The 19,429-nt window shown below is 39.1% G+C and overlaps 1 protein-coding gene across 4 annotated transcripts in view; it reads left to right on the top strand.

The window, feature by feature from the left end:
• wipf1 (WAS/WASL interacting protein family member 1) overlaps positions 1 to 19,429 on the top strand; it is a 102,909-nt gene that overhangs the window by 18,670 nt on the left and 64,810 nt on the right. Inside the window, exon 1 of one of the 4 annotated variants that reach the window (XM_033023919.1) lies at positions 6,022 to 6,130. The exons of the other annotated variants lie outside the window; for them this stretch is intronic. The gene's annotated coding sequence lies outside the window, so the exon portion shown is untranslated. Of the gene's footprint in view, positions 1 to 6,021; positions 6,131 to 19,429 lie in introns of those variants that run through there. 4 annotated transcript variants of the gene reach the window in all.

The following is a 19,429-nucleotide window of genomic DNA, read 5'->3' on the forward strand; positions in this document are numbered from 1 at the left end:
CTCCCTCCAACTCTTTCTCAGGTACATCGATGACTGCATCAAAGCTGCTTCCACCACCCGTGCAGAACTCATCAATTTAATCAACTTTGCCACGAACTTCCACCCTGCCTTCAAATTCACATGGATTATTTCGATACCTCCATCCCCTTTCTTGATGTCACTGTTTCCATTTCAGGAGACAAACTATTCGCTGACATTTACTATAAACTCCAAAGATGCCGCCTGACGTGCTAAGTCCCTCCAGCAGCTCGATTTTTTTTTCTGATGGCAATTTATAATCTCAAATCAAAAGCATAGAACAGTACTGCACAGGAACAGGCCCTTCGGCCCTCAATGTCTGTGCTGAACATGATTGCAAAATAAACTAATCTCCTCTGCCTGTTTATAATCCACATCCGTCCAATCCAAGCGTATCCAAGTGCCAATCTAAAAGCCTCTTAAATGCCACTGTCATGTCTGCCCCCATCACCATCCCTGGCAGCGCGTTGTCTACATCCCACAGGCATGATAGTTGGTATTGGTGTGATTTACCCATGGGTATGGTAGTGAGAGCTGATCAGTGAAATATGTATTGATTTAGACTGGTAGAATGGACAATGTGGGAAAGTAATCAGGAAATGTTACTTCACATAAGAAATGATTTAAGATTTACAATCGACTTGTCAGTAAGATAGTGAAAGAAAATCTCCATAATTCAGGAGATATGTATTTACTGAATGATTTGGAGTGGTGACTAAGGTGAACAGACTCTTTTTTAACCAGTGTGATGACTTAAAATACTCTGTTGAGCATTCTCAGCAGAATTCAGAGAGTTTTGAAAATCATGCAAATAAATACACAATAAATTGTATGGGGAACAAGATCATTGCCTTTTGTTGAAGGTCTGAGTAGGCTTTAAGGGTGCTTCAAAATCCTAACTTGGATGCATCCATTACATTTTTTAACCCAATTTAAAAAAAAAAATTTTTTACATTATTCGATAGTGTAAATAAAGTTGATCTAAATGTATTTAATTTATGTATTTTGCAAATAATTCACTAAAGTGTAACTGCATTAGTAACAATATAATGACCAGTGACTGGTTTAAATGGGTGAGAGCAATAATAATTTTTTGCAACATGCTCTCAATGTAATCACTTCAGCAGTTCATGAACAATCTGCCATTAAGCTGCTAGTGGAATTGGTGAAAAATAGTCATGAAGTTCTGGAAAACACTGTAGTTTTCTGAGTTATAATTTTGATTCGAAGACTTTAGCCCATTTATCAGTGAGCTAACAGCAGTATTTAGCTTTCCTTCACTGGGAGGTTCCAAACCACAGATCTTTGCCATTTAGTATGAAGTGATACATTTTTTATGTAGCACACTAATCATTATATATTTGTTTTTAAAGCCACACAAATGCAAATAAATGTTTAACGAGCACATGCAAGAATGTTGCATACATTTGGAAGAGGGGAGAAAGGAAGTCCAGTAAATTGCAGACTGATAGCTTCATGCCAGTTAGGCCAGTTAAAGAAATCTGAAATCAGACGTAATGGCAATGTATGTACAAAAAGATGTAATAAATAGCATGACCTTCAGAAGAATGCAATATTTAATCTACTTTTAAATTGCTTTGTAGAATTAACAAAGGATGGTTGAGAGAAATAGTGGACATGATAAATTTGGATTTTCAAAAAAACCCCATCTCAAGGTACTGTAATTGGTAAGGTAGACCCAAATCAAAAGTTGGAATATGCATGGTCAGGACTCAAGATGTGAAGCAAGCTGATAGGGCCATAATGTAAACAAGTCATTGAGTATTATTTCTACTGAAGTAGAATTAGAAAAGCACAGAAAAGTTAAGTACAATGGGTGACTGGGAATGTTACGTGTGACATACAATTACACTGGGATTAGTACGGTTGTCAGAGGTTATGGGGAGAAGGCAGGAGAATGAGGTTAGAAAGGAAAGATAGATCAGCCACAAATGAATGGTGGAGTAGACGTGATGGGCTGAATGGTCGAATTCTGTTCCTATCACTAAAGAACAGTTCATATTCAAAAGAAGATTACAGGTAATAAAAAAAATGCAAAAAAAACCCACTTGCAACAAATATTAGGCCTATCAGGCTGGACATCCTTATTCCACAGAAATAACTCTGATGATCTCTTAAAATACAGGTTGAGAATAGAAAGGGTTTGAAATAGTGAATGCAAAGAGCATAGCCACACACAAAGGAAAACAGAACTAAGAGACTTCAATATATGGGGATAATAATCTGTAATGGAATTCAGAACAGACCTCTTAGTGTTTAGAATTCAGAACATAACTTTCAGTGTGTAGAATTCCACACCACAAGATTTAGTTGAGACTGGACAAGATGTGTTTAAAAGAAAGCTAGATACAGCAAATCCTTTTTTTTAACGGACCCATTTATAACGTATTTTGTTATAGTGATGGACCAGCTGATGCTACTCCAGGCTCACAAGATGCACTAGTGAGCCCTCCTTCACCAGCTGCCACATGGTCCAGTTGACACATCTGCTGTTGCGGCTCACATTGTAGGCCCACGCCGGCAATGCTTTCTTCAGGGCACCGCCATTGATGGCCATTGACCATAAATGCCAGTACATAGAGCCTGTGGTATGTACCATCCACAAAATGCACTTTAGTTACTCCCCCAGACTACTATGACGGTCCTTTCAAAACATAAGACCCTATCAGCAAGACCTCTATTAGCAAGAGGGACAAGGACATTTGTGCATGTACACCTAGTTCCTCTAGGTTGAGCATCATCCTGACATGGAAATGTATGTTGCTGGTCCTTCATTGTTGCTGGGTTTAAATCCTGCAATTCCCTTTCCAACCAATAAAGGTTGTGGGATGACAGAATGGCAGCCATTTCAAAAGACAGCTCAGAATATTAGTGAGCATTAGTCAATTCACTGGTACCAGTATAATGCCCAAACAATCCATTGTGGAATAGATTCAAGTTTTGTCTGAGAGAGTATTAACGCAAAGATGATGAAGAAATCATCCTCTTGATCGACAGGATTTCTTTTTCTCTTTTACTCTGTTAATATTTACTGACTATAAAGAATTGAAGGCTGTCAGATTCTTTCTGGAAATAAACAAATTTCATTCCTCACTTCCTAATTGCACAAATTATTTTAATTGTAGAATAAAAGCATGGTGTAAATATTTCTCTTTTTGTTTGTTCCTCTTGCAGTCTTTCAGGATGCAGTTGGGATCCCATTATTCAAATTTGGGAAAAGTAGAACAATTAACTTCTTGTTTTGCTATTAGAAGGCTCTATTTAATGCACTATATTCATGGTGGTTTCATGCTGCTTTTGGGAAAGAGTTTACTGAGTTGCCAGAGGTGGTTCCAGAGGACAAATTATCATTGCTGCTATTTGGAGGATAACGGGACTGTCATTTACAAACTACACAGGTTCAAAGGTGCACAAGAACTTTGTTCAGAGGTTGGTGAATGGGTAAACATAGAAACATAGACAATAGTGGCAGGAGTAGGCCATTCGGCCATTCGAGCCAGCACCGCCATTCAATATGATCATGGCTGATCATCCAAAATCAGTATCCCGTTCCTGCCTCCTCCCCATATCCCTTGATTCCGTTAGCCCTAAGAGCTAATTCTAATTCTCTCTTGTAAACATCCAGTGAATTGGCTGCCACTGCCTTCTGTGGAAGAGAATTCCACAGATTCATAACTCATTGTTGGATAGATCATTGGAGTATTTAAAGAGGAAGCAAATTAAATTTTGAAGGATCAGGGATTTGAGGGCAATGGATAACTCGCATAGAAGAGGAGATGAAGCCAGTGGCAACACACTTGTGATCATATTGAATGGCAGGACAAGCTTGCTCTACTCCTGTTCCAATTTTCTTATGTTCATATGATTCCTGGAACAATTGAGAGATTGGAAAATGTAAATGGCTAAGAAGTAGAATTTGGAGAGTCTGTGATATCATTCTGTCTCAACATTATCATGTAGGAGAGCTGGAATATTCCAGTAATTAGCTGAGGGTTCATATATTTGTTGTGCAGAATGATGTATTCAGCCATTAGAATGTTTAATTGCTTGCTTGAACATGTCGATGCTATTTTTGATTGCCAGGTAACACAAATGTACATCAATTTACCTAGATATATTGAGGTTTTTGAAGGAGTAACCAAGAAGGTCAAGGAGTGAAGTAGTCGATGTAGACTGTATGGACTTCAAGGTAGATTAACAGCTCTGGAAGGTTAGATCGCATGGGATCCAGGGAGGGCTGTCTAATTCGATACATAATTGGCATGATGGAAGGAAGCAAAGGATAACGGTGGAAGGTTGTTTCTTGGAGTAAAAGCACGTGGCGAATGGAGTGCCTTGGGTCAGTGCTGGGCCTGTTGTTGTTTGTTATTTATATCACCAATTTGGTGATATAAATATAAAGGCATGACTGGTAAGTTTGCAGAACACAAAATAAGTGGTATCATAGACTTTGAAAACATTGCAGCAGGATCTTGATAAGCTGGGTAAGGAGGCTGTGGAATGGCAAATGGAATTTAATTCGGATAAGTACGAGGTGTTGCATTTCGGGAAATCAAAGCTGGGTGGGACTGTCACAGTGAACGGTAGGGCCTAGGAGAGTGCAGTAGAATAGCTGGACCGGAGTAACAGTGCATCATTCCTGGAAAAATGGCTTCACAGGTGGATAGGGTGATGATAGCGGCTTTTGGCGTGCTGACCCTCATTGCATTGAGTATCAAAGTTGGGATGTTAAGTTGCAGTTGGACAAGATGGTGGTGAAGCTGCACATGGAGTATCGTTTTTAATTTTGGTCACTCGGCTTTGGGAAAATGCCATTAAGGTAGAAATAGTACAAAGAGGTTATGAGGCTGTTGCCAGGACTTGGGAGTAGGGAGAGGTTGGGCAGGCTAGGACTTCCTTCTTTAGAGCATAGGAGACTGAGGGGTGACGAGGGGATGTAGATAAAGTGGATGGTCACAGTCTTTTTCCCAGAGCAGGGGAGTACAAAACTAGAGGACATAAATATAAGTTGAGAATGGAAAGAGTTAATGGGAACCTGAGGGACAACTTTTTTTACACAGGGTGGTGGGGATATGGAACAATCTGCCAGAAGAAGTAGTTGAGGCAGAAACAATAACAACATTTAAAAGACATTTGGACAGGTACACGAATAGGAAAGGTTCAGAGGGATATGGGCCAAATGCAGGCAAATAGTACTGGCGAAGATGGAGCATCTGGGTTGCCACTGACACTTTTGGGCTAAAGGGCCTGTTTCCGTATGGTATGACTTGTGAACTTTGCAGATGAAAGAATGCTTAAAAAAACTCAAGAGGAAATTGAGCAGCACTTTACTGTGCAGCAAGCTGTCAAAAGGATGTTGGCTGCTTCCTATCTGGATAAAGGAACTCAAAAAGCAAGAAATCTTTTTTTTTAAATCCTCAAGTGTCATCGACAAATAAAAACCTGAAAATTGGATCACACTCAGCAAAAAAATTGTGCAAATTGTGAAGTTACTCTGAAGGTTTTTTGTGTGTTGATAGAAATAAAAATCTGCCCTCGCTTGTGGTGTAAATGCTATTTTTCTGCTTTTGAGTTATGAATTGGAATTCCCAGTAGCTGAATTAGTGTCAATCTCTTGACTTTCAGGAGGTTTCTGAGTACGTGAAATTTATTAAGGCATCATTATTAGAAGTACATAATAAAATTTAGTAACTTTTTAAATTGATTAAATGACCTGTATCAACGCTTACTTCAGAAATGGTACATTCTCTGTAATAGTTAGTGAAATGTCAAGAAAAGTGATAAGCAAATGTAAATCTTTCTAGTTGTACGTTGAGCTCCATTACAGAAATTGTCAAAATATTTTCGACTGAAGCACAGAAGACTTTTAATTTTAGCTCAGTGTTATATTTACGATTACTGGTATGATTTTGAAAGTGGAAACAAGCTAAAAGCATTGTTCCACTCTGAGTTTAACCACTTCAGCGAGAGCACTGATCTCAAACGAGGTGTGGTGAGGAAGTCTGACGTTTAACATGCAGCTAACAGGAAGCAAGCAGAAAGTTCAGGGCACGGTACAAATTTGAAGCTTTGAAATCGACAAACATTTAAGGTAAGCGAAATCAATTTGAACACGTAACTGGTGATAAATCATGCAACTTTTGTAATACTTAAGTGAATTAAGATTTGTAACGTGTCTAACATTCAAAACATCTGCAACAAATGAAGCTTTACAGAATACGCTAGATCAAACCACAAATGATTTTAGCAGAACTGAAACATGACTGTAGGACTGTGTACAGCAGTCAAACTTGAAATATGTTGCACTTCAGCTGCTGTTTCTAAACCAAACAGCAAAACAGTATATGAAATATGCAAAATATGAAAATGTTTTTCTATGGCAAGTCATTTAGTTATTTATGAAATTTGGTTGTGCATAGGTTTTGTAAAATTCTGAATAACACTTGACCTGGTTTTGAAAAGAAGAGAAATAATATATAATTGTTACATTGTCTTCCGAAGGTAGCTGTAAGCAGAATCTTTTGTATTTTCAGTACACATACAATAATTCTGTAAAATGCTTGCTGGACAATGTTTTGTCATATGTTCAGCACAAAAGGACTGCTCCAAGTATTGAACCATCATCATAGGAAATAAGTTTCCTGTGGGTACAATACTTTATCAGAATATAAAAATTAGATCAATAAAATCAATACTATGCAAATGGTATTTTTTAACATGACTGATTTGCAAAAGAGATTTGATCGAGGAAGTATAGTTCTTTTAACAAATTCCTTTCACAGGAGTATGTCTGTTATATCCTCTTGAATATAGATTAATATCTATAATTTCCAAAAACAAGTATTTGCATGTATTTTAAAATGCAGCTGCATGTATTTGGGAAAAATATAAATCCTTTTAATAAGGGTTACTTATGAAGTATACATTGAAAAATCGTAAACTTTTGGGGATATTACTTTAATTGGCACCAAGTGGTTTAGTCTTGTGAGTTCCATATTAAGTTCATTTGACATTGTGAGGGAACTTAGAGATAATGCAGTGGAAGTGTAAAGTAAGAATGCCATTTAAACTACATTTTATTGCCACATGGTGTAAATGTCACATACTTCATTTGGCCTGTGAAATATCAGCGTTCAATAGGTTCACCAGGTTAATCGTAGGTTCGTTCACTTGGTTAATTCCCGGGATGGCGGGACTGATGTATGATGAAAGAATGGGTTGACTGGGCTTGTATTCGCTGGAATTTAGGATGAGAGGGAATCTTATAGAAACATATAAAATTCTTAGAGGATTGGACAAGGTAGATGCAGGTAAAACGTTCCCGATGTTGGGATCAGATCCAGGGATCACAGTTTAAGAATAAGGTGTAGACCATCTAGAACTGAGGTGAGGAAAAACTTTTTCACCCAGAGAGTTGTGAATCTGTGGAATTCTCTGCCACAGAAGGCAGTGGAGGCCAATTCACTGGATGTATTGGGGCTAAAGGAATCGAGGGATATGGGGAAAAGCCGGAACGGGGTACTGATTTTGGATGATCAGCCATGATCATATTGAATGGCGGTGCTGGCTCAAAAGGCCGAATGGCCTACTCCTGCACCAATTTGCTATGTTTCTATGTTTCAATACCAACATTGTTAATAATTGCACTTTTTAATGGGGAGGAGAAAACTAAAAATAAAACTGCCCGAATGAACTCTTCTCACATGGATTAAAAATGTTTTTTTTTTAAATTAAGTGAAAAATAAGCCCTTTCTGGGTTTTTATTACTGGTGAGCTACAGGCTGTAAAACCTAAATTTCATTTAAAAAAAAATAATTATTTTGATATAATTTTGGAAGTTGGCATAAAGACATGTTGTACTCTATGTTTTATGCCCCCCCCCCCCCCCCCCCCCCCCCCCCCCCCACCCACCATGAGCCGAGTAAACTGAAATGAATATTGAAGCAGAAACTGAGAATCGGAATGTGTGTTTTTGGAGCAAATTGCCAATGTAAGCTTCAAGCTCCGTGGTTTTTCTAAAGACTAGCTGATTTAGCAGTTTCGTTGAAAGATCTGTATGCTACATTTCTCATGTTAAACAGGAGATTTTTTTTCTTCTTGAGAAGCCTGAGGAGGCATTGCTAATGGTCAGAAATGTTGATCTTTCAAATAGAGCTATTTTGCCTAATTTGAATTTACAATTCTCATTTAAATTTATGTAGTAATACTAGTTTGTCCTCCACAGAAATCAAGATCTGTAGATTTATACTTACTATTTGCCTGTTCTGTTCATCAAATACCGTACAGTGCCTGAGTTAAAGGATATGCAGTTGAGAGTGCACAAGTCTGAACTGAGTTATAACACTTCCATTTTGTACTACTTAATGGAGTTGAGAGGGAAAGATAGATCAGCCATGATTGAATGGAGGAGTTGACTCGATGGGCCAAAAGGCCTTATTCTGCTCCTGTCTTCTGAACTTAATGGCTCAAACAGAAATCTTTCTATTGTATGTAAACATATTGAACTTGTAAAAACATAGAAACATAGAAATTAGGTGCAGGAGTAGGTCATTCGGCCCTTCGAGCCTGCACCGCCATTCAATATGATCATGGCTGATCATCCAACTCAGTATCCCGTACCTGCCTTCTCTCCATACCCTCTGATCCCCTTAGCCACAAGGGCCACATCTAACTCCCTCTTAAATATAGCCAATGAACTGGCCTCGACTACCCTCTGTGGCAGAGAGTTCCAGAGATTCACCACTCTCTGTGTGAAAAAAGTTCTTCTCATCTCGGTTTTAAAGGATTTCCCCCTTATCCTTAAGCTGTGACCCCTTATCCTGAACTTCCCCAACATCGGGAGCAATCTTCCTGCATCTAGCCTGTCCAACCCCTTAAGAATTTTATAAGTTTCTATAAGATTCCCTCTCAATCTCCTAAATTCTAGAGAGTATAAACCAAGTCTATCCAGTCTTTCTTCATAAGACAGTCCTGACATCCCAGGAATCAGTCTGGTGAACCTTCTCTGCACTCCCTCTATGGCAATAATGTCCTTCCTCAACAATTTTAATTACCTCAACCCGAAACGTCACATTTTCCTTCGCTCCATAGATGCTGCCTCACCCGCTGAGTTTCTCCAGCATTTTCATCTACCTTTAATTATATAGCTGATACCTTGAAGTCAACTCAATAATATTTACTTTAGATAGACACAATGTTGGAGTAACTCAGCGAATGAGGCAGCATCTCTGGAGAAATGGAAATGGTGACTTTTGTGTATAGACCGTTCTTCAGATCTGATCCGAAACGTCACCTATTTCTTTTCTTAAGAGGTGTTGCCTGACCCGCTGATTATCTTCAGTATTTTGTGTCTCTCTTTGGTATAAACCAGCATCTGCAGGTCCTTCCAACATAATATTTACCTAAATTCAGTAAGCCAAAGTAATTTTGCTAATGATATCACAGAACATACAACAGAATGGTACAGAAGCAGAATCTTTGTTCCATCATGTCTGCATCAACTGAAATCCCATCTGGCTGCACATGGTCTGTATTCCTCCATTCCCATCCTGTTCATGTGTCTGACCAAATGCCTCTTAAAAGGTGCTATCATGTCTGTTACCACCTCCCCTGGCAACCTGTTCCCGGGCACCGATCACTCCATGTAAACAAAAACTTGCCCCGCACCTTACCTATTACACTTCCCTTTCTCATCATAAATTGATGTCCTCTAGTATTTCTCATTTCCACCCTGGGGAAAAAGCCTGTGGCTAACTATTCTATTAGTCTCCAACACACCTACGTAAACAATCCAAGGTTGTTCAACCTCTCCTTTATAGCTAATGCACACCAATCCATGCTGCTTCCTAGTGAACCTATTTTACACCCTCTCCAATGCCTCCACATCCTTCCTGTAAAGTGATGACCAGAACTGCACACAATCGTACAAATGTCATACGGTCATTAGGAATAGGCGTAGAATTAGGCCATTCGGCCCATCAAGTCTACTCCACCATTCAATCATGGCCGATCTGTCTCTCCCTCCTAACCCCATTCTCCGGCCTTCTCCCCATAACCTCTGACAACCGTACTAATCAATAATCTATCTATTTCTGCCTTAAAAATATCCACTGACTTGACCTCTACAGCCTTCTGTGGCAATGAATTCCACAGATTCACCACTCTCTGACTAAATACATTTCTCCTCATCTCCTTCCTAAAAGAACGTCCTTTATTTCTGAGGCTATTCCAGTCCTTGACTCTCCCACCAGTGGAAACATCCTCTCCACATCCACTCTATCCAAACCTTTCACTATTCCATATGTTTCAGTGAGGTCCCCCTTCATTCTTCTAAATAATGTGGTCTAACCAATGTTTTTTACACCTTCAATGTGATTCACCAACATTTATATAATTCCTCAACTGATGAAGGCAAACATGCCACCTTTACCACCCTGTTCACTAGTGCTGCCATTATCATGGAACTATAGACTAGCACCCCAAGATCTCTCTGTATAGCTCCTCTGGGTCCTGCCATTTATAGTATACTTTCCTCATGCATTTGGCCTTCCAAAGTGCAACACCTCATTTGTCAGGGTCAAATTACAACTGTTACTTACTCGCCCAAATTTCCAACTGATCTATAGTCTGTTGACGGCCTTCCTCACAGTCCTGTGATCTCTGCAAATTTGCTAATCAGACCACCGAAATATATAAAATAACAGAGGTCCCAAGACTGATCCTTGCAAAACATCACTGGCATCCGACATCCAGTCAGAAAAGCACTCCTCCACCATTACACTCTGCCTCCTATGACAAAGCCAATTTTGTATCCAATTTGGCACCTCGTTGTGAATCCCATGTGACGATATTCTGGGCTAGCCTACCATGAAAGGCCTTATCAAATACTTTACTAAAGCTCACATAGATAATGTCCACTGTCCTATCATCAGTAGTCATCTTCGTCCCTTCCTTGAAGTGAGAGGCCCCCCCATCTGAAACCACGCTATCCCTAATAAGTCAATGGTTTTTCAAATGTAACTAAATCCTGTCCCTAAGAATCATCTCCAATAATTTCCCTCCCACTGATGTAAGGCTCACTGGCTTATGATTTACTGGATTATCCTTGTTGACCTTTTAAACAAAAGGAACAATTTTGGCTATACTCCCGTCTTGTGGGACCTCGCCTTTGGCTAAATAGGATACAAAGATCTCTGTCAGAATTGTGATTTATGATTAAGAATTGTGACCTTTATTAAGATCATTCATACAGCAGGCTAAAGATGGTCAAATCTATTCAATGCATTTTTGAGTTTTATAAGGGATTTAGTAGAGAAGATTTTCACCTCAATCCCTTAAATTCTTTTCGGATTGATGTAAAAAAAAAAAAACTCCTTTAACCTATTCTGGATTGGTGTAAACAAATCCTATTTAGAGCTGCTCCAGTCCTATCTTTTTTAATTAAACTTCAATGTTTATGCTACCACTCTCTCACACAGCCCCATCATTCTTTTGTCATTTCAATTTGTCTTGCCCTCCATCCTTTCTCAGACATTCCATTTGTGTTCTGTTAGTTCCTGCCTCTGTTTCACTATGTTTTAAAACTTGTCTTCCCTCAATCTTTCCCGGTTCTGATAAAATGTCATCGACCTGAAACATTAACTCTTTCATTCTGCAAAGATTCTGCCTGACCTGAGTATCTACAATCGTAGAAAATATGAGCAGTAATAGTCACCTTCGTCCTGAATGTCTTCCTTGAATAGAGATCCAGTCAATTACCTTCCACCAACATTCTCAGTCATTTGGCTGAACTCTTCATCACATTGAACAATATCCACTTAATTTCTACTCATTTTCTTCAGATCAAAGATGTGGCTGTTATAACTTGTATTGGCCCAAGTTATGTGAGATATGTCAGACTATCTTTGTTTTAGAGTGCTACAGTGTAGATACAGGCCCTTCAGCCCAATTTGCCCACACCAGCCAACATCTCCCAGATACACTAGTACCACCTGCCAGTGTTTGATCCGTATCCCTCCAAACCTCTCCTATCCATGTACCTGTTGAAACATTGGGATAGTCCCTGCCTCAACTACCTCCTCTGGCAGCTTGTTCCATACATCCACCACCCTTTGTGTAAAAAGGTTACCTCTCCGATTCCTATTAAATCTTTTCCCCTTCACCTTAAACCTATGTCCTCTGGCCCTCAATTCACCTACTCTGGGCAGGAGACTCTGTTTCTACCAGATCTATTCCTCTCGTGATTTTAAACACCTCCATAAGATCATTCCTCATCCTCCTGCGCTCCAAGGAATAGAGTCCCATCCTACTCAACTGCTCCCTATAGGTCAGACCTTCTAGCCCTGGCAACATCCTCGTAAATCTTCTCTATACCCTTTGCAGCATGACAAAATCTTTCCTATAACATGGTGCCTGGAACTGAACACAATACTTGAAATACGTCGTCGCCAACATCTTATACAACTGGGAACATGACCTCATAACTTCTATACTAATTTTACCTGTGGAAGGCCGATTAGGCTCTTTTTCTCAACTCATTTATTTGGTATATTGATGACTACTTTGGTGCTGCTTTCTGCATTGAACAAAAGTCCTATTACAGTCAATGTTAATATGCACTCTGCTCCCACCCTTGCATGGTCCATCACTGACTCTTCCCTTTCAGGTTCATTTTATCCAAGTTCAAGTTCAAGTGAGTTTATTGTCATGTGTCCCTGTATAGGACAATGAAATTCTTGCTTTGCTTAAGCACACAGAAAATAGTAGGCAATTACTACAAAACAGATAAATGTGTCCATATACCATGATATAAATATATATACACATGAATAAATAAACTGATAGTGCAAATAACAGAAAGTGGTTGGTAATAATCCAAAGGAATAGACTAGCCACAAACCTCCATTACAAGCCGAGAGGCTCCACAGTTGACTCCCATTGGCCTTTTATAAGGCCTCCATTTCATTAAACCAGTTCTTCTGTTGGAAACATAGACAATAGGTGCAGGAGTAGGCCATTCGGCCCTTCAAGCCAGCACCGCCATTCAATGTGATCATGGCTGATCATCCAGAATCACTACCCTGTTCCTGCTTTCTCCCCATGTCTCTTGATTCTGTTGGCCCTAAGAGTTATATCCAACTATCTCTTGAATACATCCAGTGAATTGGCCTCCACTGCCTTCTGTGGCAGAGAATTCCACAGACTCACATCTCTATCTTTGCCTTAAAAATATCCACTGACTTGGCTTCACAGCCCTCTGTGGCAATGACTTCCACAGATTAACTACCCTCTGATTAAAGAAGTTCCTCTTCACCTTTTTAAAAGAATGCCATTTAATTCTGAGGCTACAACCTCCGGCCCTAGACTCTCCCACCAGTGGAAACATTCCTTCCACATCCACTCTATCTATGCCTTTCATTATTCTGTAAGTTTCAATGAGGTCGCCCCCTCGACCTTCTAAACCCCAGCGAGTAGAGGTACAGTGCTGTCAAACGCTCTTCATCCCACTCCCACTCCGACATGTCTGTCTGTGGCCTCCTGCATTGGCCTACAGTGCAAGCTTGAAGTACAGAACTTCTTCATCTATCATCACACAAAATTAAACTCTTCAACATCTGATAGTGCACTTTCTTTGGCCATATCATAACTAGTCATTTTTGCTGTAAGTTATCCAGCTGCGACATTGGCTCAATTTTATCCCACTCAGCACAGCCTCCACAGCTATTTATGCCACATCATATTCTACCCTACCCTGAGCCCATTACATATATTGCCTTTGTCCTATCACCACCTCCTTCCCTGCAATTTAACACTTTTTATTTTCCTCTTTCTCAGTTTTAACAAAGGGTCTGGACCTGAAGCATTATCACTGACTCTCTCTACACAGATGCAGACTGACTTGTGGAGTGTTTTCAGCATTTTCTTCTTTATTTCACATTTTCAAATGCGCCCGTTTTAATTTTATGCGTTACTTCTGGGCTTGTTTAACCGAGGCCACTGTTTCAGTGTAAATCAAAAATATATACAGGTGCTAGAAATGTGAAATAAAAACAAAATAACTGCTCGAACTAATCTGCTGGTAATGCAGCATCAATGGAAAGAAAAAGTAAATGTGTTGGGCCCAGGTCCCCTTTGTGAAAATCTTGTATAAGTATAACAAAGCATCCTTACTTCAGTATTTAAAACCTTGTGCAGTGAAGGCTAGTGTATCATTCACTGCCATAACTGCTTGTTGTGATTGCTGTACAAGTTTACACAGATCCCGTTTGTATATCAACATTTTTCAGTGTCTCATCATTTTTTTGTTTTTCGTACCAAAATGGATAACCTTACCATATGCTACTCTATCTACCTTATTTGTCCATTCTCTTAATCCCATCCAATTTTGTAACATTGACAAACTTCAATATATTACATTTAGATCCTTCATCCAAATCACTGTTATATAGTGGCCTCCATAATGTTTGGTACAAAGACCCATAATTTATTTATTTGCCTCTGTACTCCACAATTTGAGATTTATAATAGAAAAAAAAATCACACGTGGTTAAAGTGCACATTGTCAGATTTTAATAAAGGCCATTTTTATACATTTTGGTTCTACCATGTAGAAATTACAGCAGTGTTTATACATAGTCCCCCACATTTCAGGGCATCATAATGTTTGGGACACAGCAATGTCATGTAATTGAAAGCAGTAATGTTCAGTATTTTGTTGCATAGTCTTTGCATGCAATGACTGCTTGAAGTCTGCGATTCATCACCATTTGCTGGGTGTCTTCTTTGGTGATGCTCTGCCAGGCCTGTATTGCAGCCATCTTTAGCTTATGTTTGTTTTGGGGGTTAGTTCCTTTTGGTTTTCTCTTCAGTATATAAAAGGCATGCTCAATTGGGTTCAGATAGGGTGATTGACTTGGCCACTCAAGAATTTAACATTTTTTAGCTTTGACAAACACATTTATTGCTTTAGCAGTATTGCTGCAGAATGAACCGCTGGCCAATGAGTTTTGAGGCATTTGTTTGAAGTTGAGCAGATAGGATGTCTATACACTTCAGAATTCATTATGCTACTACCATCGGCAGTTGTAGCAACAATGAAGATAAGTGAGCCAGTACCTTCAGCAGCCATACATGCCCAGGCCATAACACTCCCAGCACTGTGTTTCACAGATGACGTGGTATGCTTTGGATCTTAGGCAGTTCCTTCTCTCCTCCATACTTTGCTCCATCCTATTTTTGCGGCTAACCAGTGGTTTGCATCTTGCAGTGTAGCCTCTCTATTTCTGTTCATGAAGTCTTCTGCGGACAGTGGTCATTGACAAATCCACACCTGACTCCTGAACAGTGTTTCTGATCGGTCGGATAGGTGTTTGGGGGGCTTTCTTTATTATAGAGAGAATTCTTCTGTCATTAGCTGTGGAGGTCTTCCCTGGCCTGCCAGTCCCTTTGCGATTAGTATGCTCACCAGTGCTCTCTCTCTTAATGATGTTCCAAACAGTTGATTTTGGTAAGCCGAAGGTTTGGCTGATGTTTCTAACAGTTTTATTCTTGTTTCCAGTCTCATAATGGCTTCTTTGACTTTCATTGGCACAACTTTGGTTCTCATGTTGATAAACAGCAATAAAAGTTTCCAAAGGTGATGGAAAGACTGTAGGAAAGACTAGGTGCTGAGAGCTCTCATATACCTGCATTAAGGAGGCAATTAAATGTACCTGAGCAATGACAAACACATGTGAAGCCATGTGTCCCAAACATTATGATGCCCTGAAATGGGGGAACTATGTATAAACACAGCTGTACTTTCTACATGGTAAAACCAAAATGTATAAAAATGGCCTTTAAAAAAAATTTGACCTCAGACGGGGGCAGAGGTTCACCTTCCAACAGGACAACGATCCTAACCACACAGCCAAGAACACGCAGGAGTGGCCTCGTGACAAGTCTGTGAATGTCCTTTGGTGGCCCAACCAGAGCCCGGACTTGAACCCGATCGAACATCTCTGGAGGGACCTGTAAAAAAGTTGTGCATTGACACTCCCCATCCAACCTGACAGAGTTTGAGAGGATCTGCAGAGAAGAATGGGAGAAATTACCCAAATACAGGTTGCCAAGCTTGTAGCGTCATACCCAAGAAGACTTGAGGCTGTAATCGCTGCCAAAGATGCCTCAACAAAGTACTGAGTAAAGGGTCTGAATACTTATGTAAATGTGATATTTCAGTTATTTCTTTTTAATTGCTTTGCAAAAATTTCTAAACATCTGTTTTCGCTTTTTTATTATGGGGTATTGTGTGCAGATTGATGGGGGAAAAAAGGATTTAATCCATTTTAGGACAAGGCTCTACCGGAACAAAATGTGGAAAAAGTGAAGGGGTCTGAATACTTTCTGAATGCACTGTATATCAGTGTTGAAAAACTGTTCCTAGAGTCTAATATAACATTATATTTCAGTCTTTTGAAATTTTCTTTGCTAAGCAAATTCTGCGACTTCCTCATTGTAGTGTTAGAACTAAAAATACTACGTTGTTTTACATAATTAAAAAAAACAAAAGGGGAAAAGGATTTAATAACAAAGATGGACACTAAATTACAAACATAACAAAGATAGATACCAAATTCTGGAGTAACTCAGCGGTCTGACAGCATCTTTGGAGAAAATGGACAAGTGATGTTTCGGATCAGGGCCCTTCTTCAGACTGATTGTAGGAGGGAAGAGGCGGGGAAAAAACTGGAAGCTAGAAAAAATTGGAATAATCGGGGTCAGCAACAGATGACTTGGGGCAAGGAGGTTCCCTGATAGACTAATTGTTGGTTAGAGACAGCTGTGAGCCTAGGAGGAATACCTTGTTGCGAAGTGTGGAACTAGTTAACAGTGGAGGTGGGGAAGGGAGGTGTTTGTGGAAGTTACCTAAAATTGGAGAATTCGATGTTCATACCATTGGGTTGTAAACTGCCTAAGTTTTCTATTATATTCAGAATAATGTATTGGTACAGCTGAATAACACAGAATATGCTCCATGAAATCACCTTCCTTGTAAATATGATTGACTATGATAACTGTTACAGATTCAGTATATTCCCAAATTTTCATTCATATTCTGAGGTTGTCTTTGGAAATTTACTCCTGAGAATACATTGAATTATTTTTTTTCTTCCCTTGGTCTAACAAGTTTAACAAACTTTCTGAAGCAATGCAACAAAACAAGAAATTGCAACGTTGCTACATCAATATACCAATGTATTTTGCTGTCTTCACCGCATCAAATATCTTAATGCAATATTCAATAGAGTGCTTATTTGTAGGATTTATTTATAGTTGCTCCATATTTTTGGAAGAAAATATTTCCAATTACTGGAAATTTAAGAGAATGTACTCCCAGTACAATAGAAATGCATTGATTCTCTCAAATTGGATAATTGACATTCATAATACAAACTGCAATATTTTTAGTTCTTATTTATCCCCCAAGTTCTGTGTACATGAACTTTCTTAAAATAAAGAAAAATATTTAACATCTAAAATGAATTTCAATGCCAGATATTTTCAGCAGGCAAGCTGAAAACATAAACAAATAAAAACAATGTGCTATAAAATCTCTGATGGAACATATATCAATACTCAAAACATCAGATAACAAGGAACAACAAGTTATATCTTGGTTTAGAATACTTAGTTTTAAGAGCTAATGACATTGAAACTGCTGCCAGAACACAATGGCTTCTTTGAGTTGTGACAAGGTTGAAACATGATAACATTATATCAGGCAGACTTTTAATGTTACTTTCTTTAAAAATGACACTGTACTCTCTGATAAAATGGAATCTATTCTTGTGCATTGAGCTCCCGGGCAGGTCTTTTAATCTTGCCTAAAACTCGCCCAACTATATAATTTTGTTCTTTGACTGCCCGGGAGCTTAATACACAAGAATAGATTCCATTTTATCAGAAAGTCCAGTGCAATTTGTGGGCCCCACCTCGGTCATGACTGACCATGGGTTATGCATCCTAGTTTGCAGACCATGTGTGGTCGGATGCAAGCCTGGGCGATGTCATATGGAGGACAGGCTGTTGCCCATGCAGCAAGTCCCCCCCCCCCCCCCCCCCCCCCCTCTCCATGTCGCTGATCGATCCAAAGGAACAGCAGGGCCGTTACAGTTTGGCACCAGCGCCGTCGCAGGAGCTGCCAGACGAACTACCTTAGGGAATCCGACTCCAGATTATCTGAGGTTTACTCCAGGAGCCTTTTCCATGATTGGATATGGCCACAAGGCAGTGGAGGTTTTAGATGGACCACCTTCCCAGGCTGACGAGCCCCATCTGCCCGAGACTCATGGGGACGGGAGCATCTACCTTCCCGTGCAGGTCTATTGCAATTGCCCACTGCCAACTAATTGCAATTTTTGTAATTTATAAACTATTATCGATTAATACAATTTCACTAACTTATTTATTTATTTTTCAATAACAATTGTAAAGCAATCTTGACTTTTTCCCCACACACCTTTTAAACACAGTAGCGTTGTATGGAAAAAAAGGTGTTCCTTGGATGCACTTTGCAACAAATCTTTAGAAAACAATCTATTAATCCTTCTATATAAACTACAATTTTTAAGTTGGAGTGAATTTTTAACATTTGGGTAAACTGGCATTTTCTATTTTACTAAATTATATTCTAAATTATTTTGTGCCTTTAGTTTTCAAAATTGAAATGGTTAATTAATCTCAAATGGTCTATACATATAGACATGAGCACCGCTTCTTCTTGATGGAAATATTCTTCATAAACAGTAGCTTTTGTAATCTTGCAATTGTATCCTTGTAAAATATTTTTTATTGTTCTGACTATTTTCAGAGTTTGTAGGTTCTCCCCATGACAGCGTGGGCTTTCCCTGGTGCTCCGATTTCCTCCTACATTCTCCGACTATTTTCAGAGGCTGTTAATAAAAACTAAGTTCAAACACCATTCCTGTTATTGTACAATTTAGAATTTTATAAATAAATCTTGATTTCTGAATGTAAGGTAGCAAATTAGAATTCAATTGGGATTTCTTTCTGAGAATGGGGTTTGATCAGTTCTGGAGATCAACTCGATGCAAAATTAGACAGCCTGGCAAATATTAGGGAAAATATATGATTGTTGACTCCAACACTGCAGACCAGTATGAGAAAAAGCTGAGGATATTTAATTGTTTTCATTGGGAAATGGGAGCTTTGTGTCCCATGTCTTGAGTTTATACACTTTGATGATTTTGTTTCACTCAAAAGCTACTGTGCTATATCTTTACACAAAACTGATTAAAAAAATGGATTTTGATGTAGCATCTGTGTATTTCCCACTGTGCATTTACATTTTTCAGTTAATTGTTCTGAGGAATTATTCTCCTGCAGTTTG

Source organism: Amblyraja radiata, chromosome 7 (assembly GCF_010909765.2).
Source record: "Amblyraja radiata isolate CabotCenter1 chromosome 7, sAmbRad1.1.pri, whole genome shotgun sequence".
NCBI lineage: Eukaryota > Metazoa > Chordata > Chondrichthyes > Rajiformes > Rajidae > Amblyraja > Amblyraja radiata.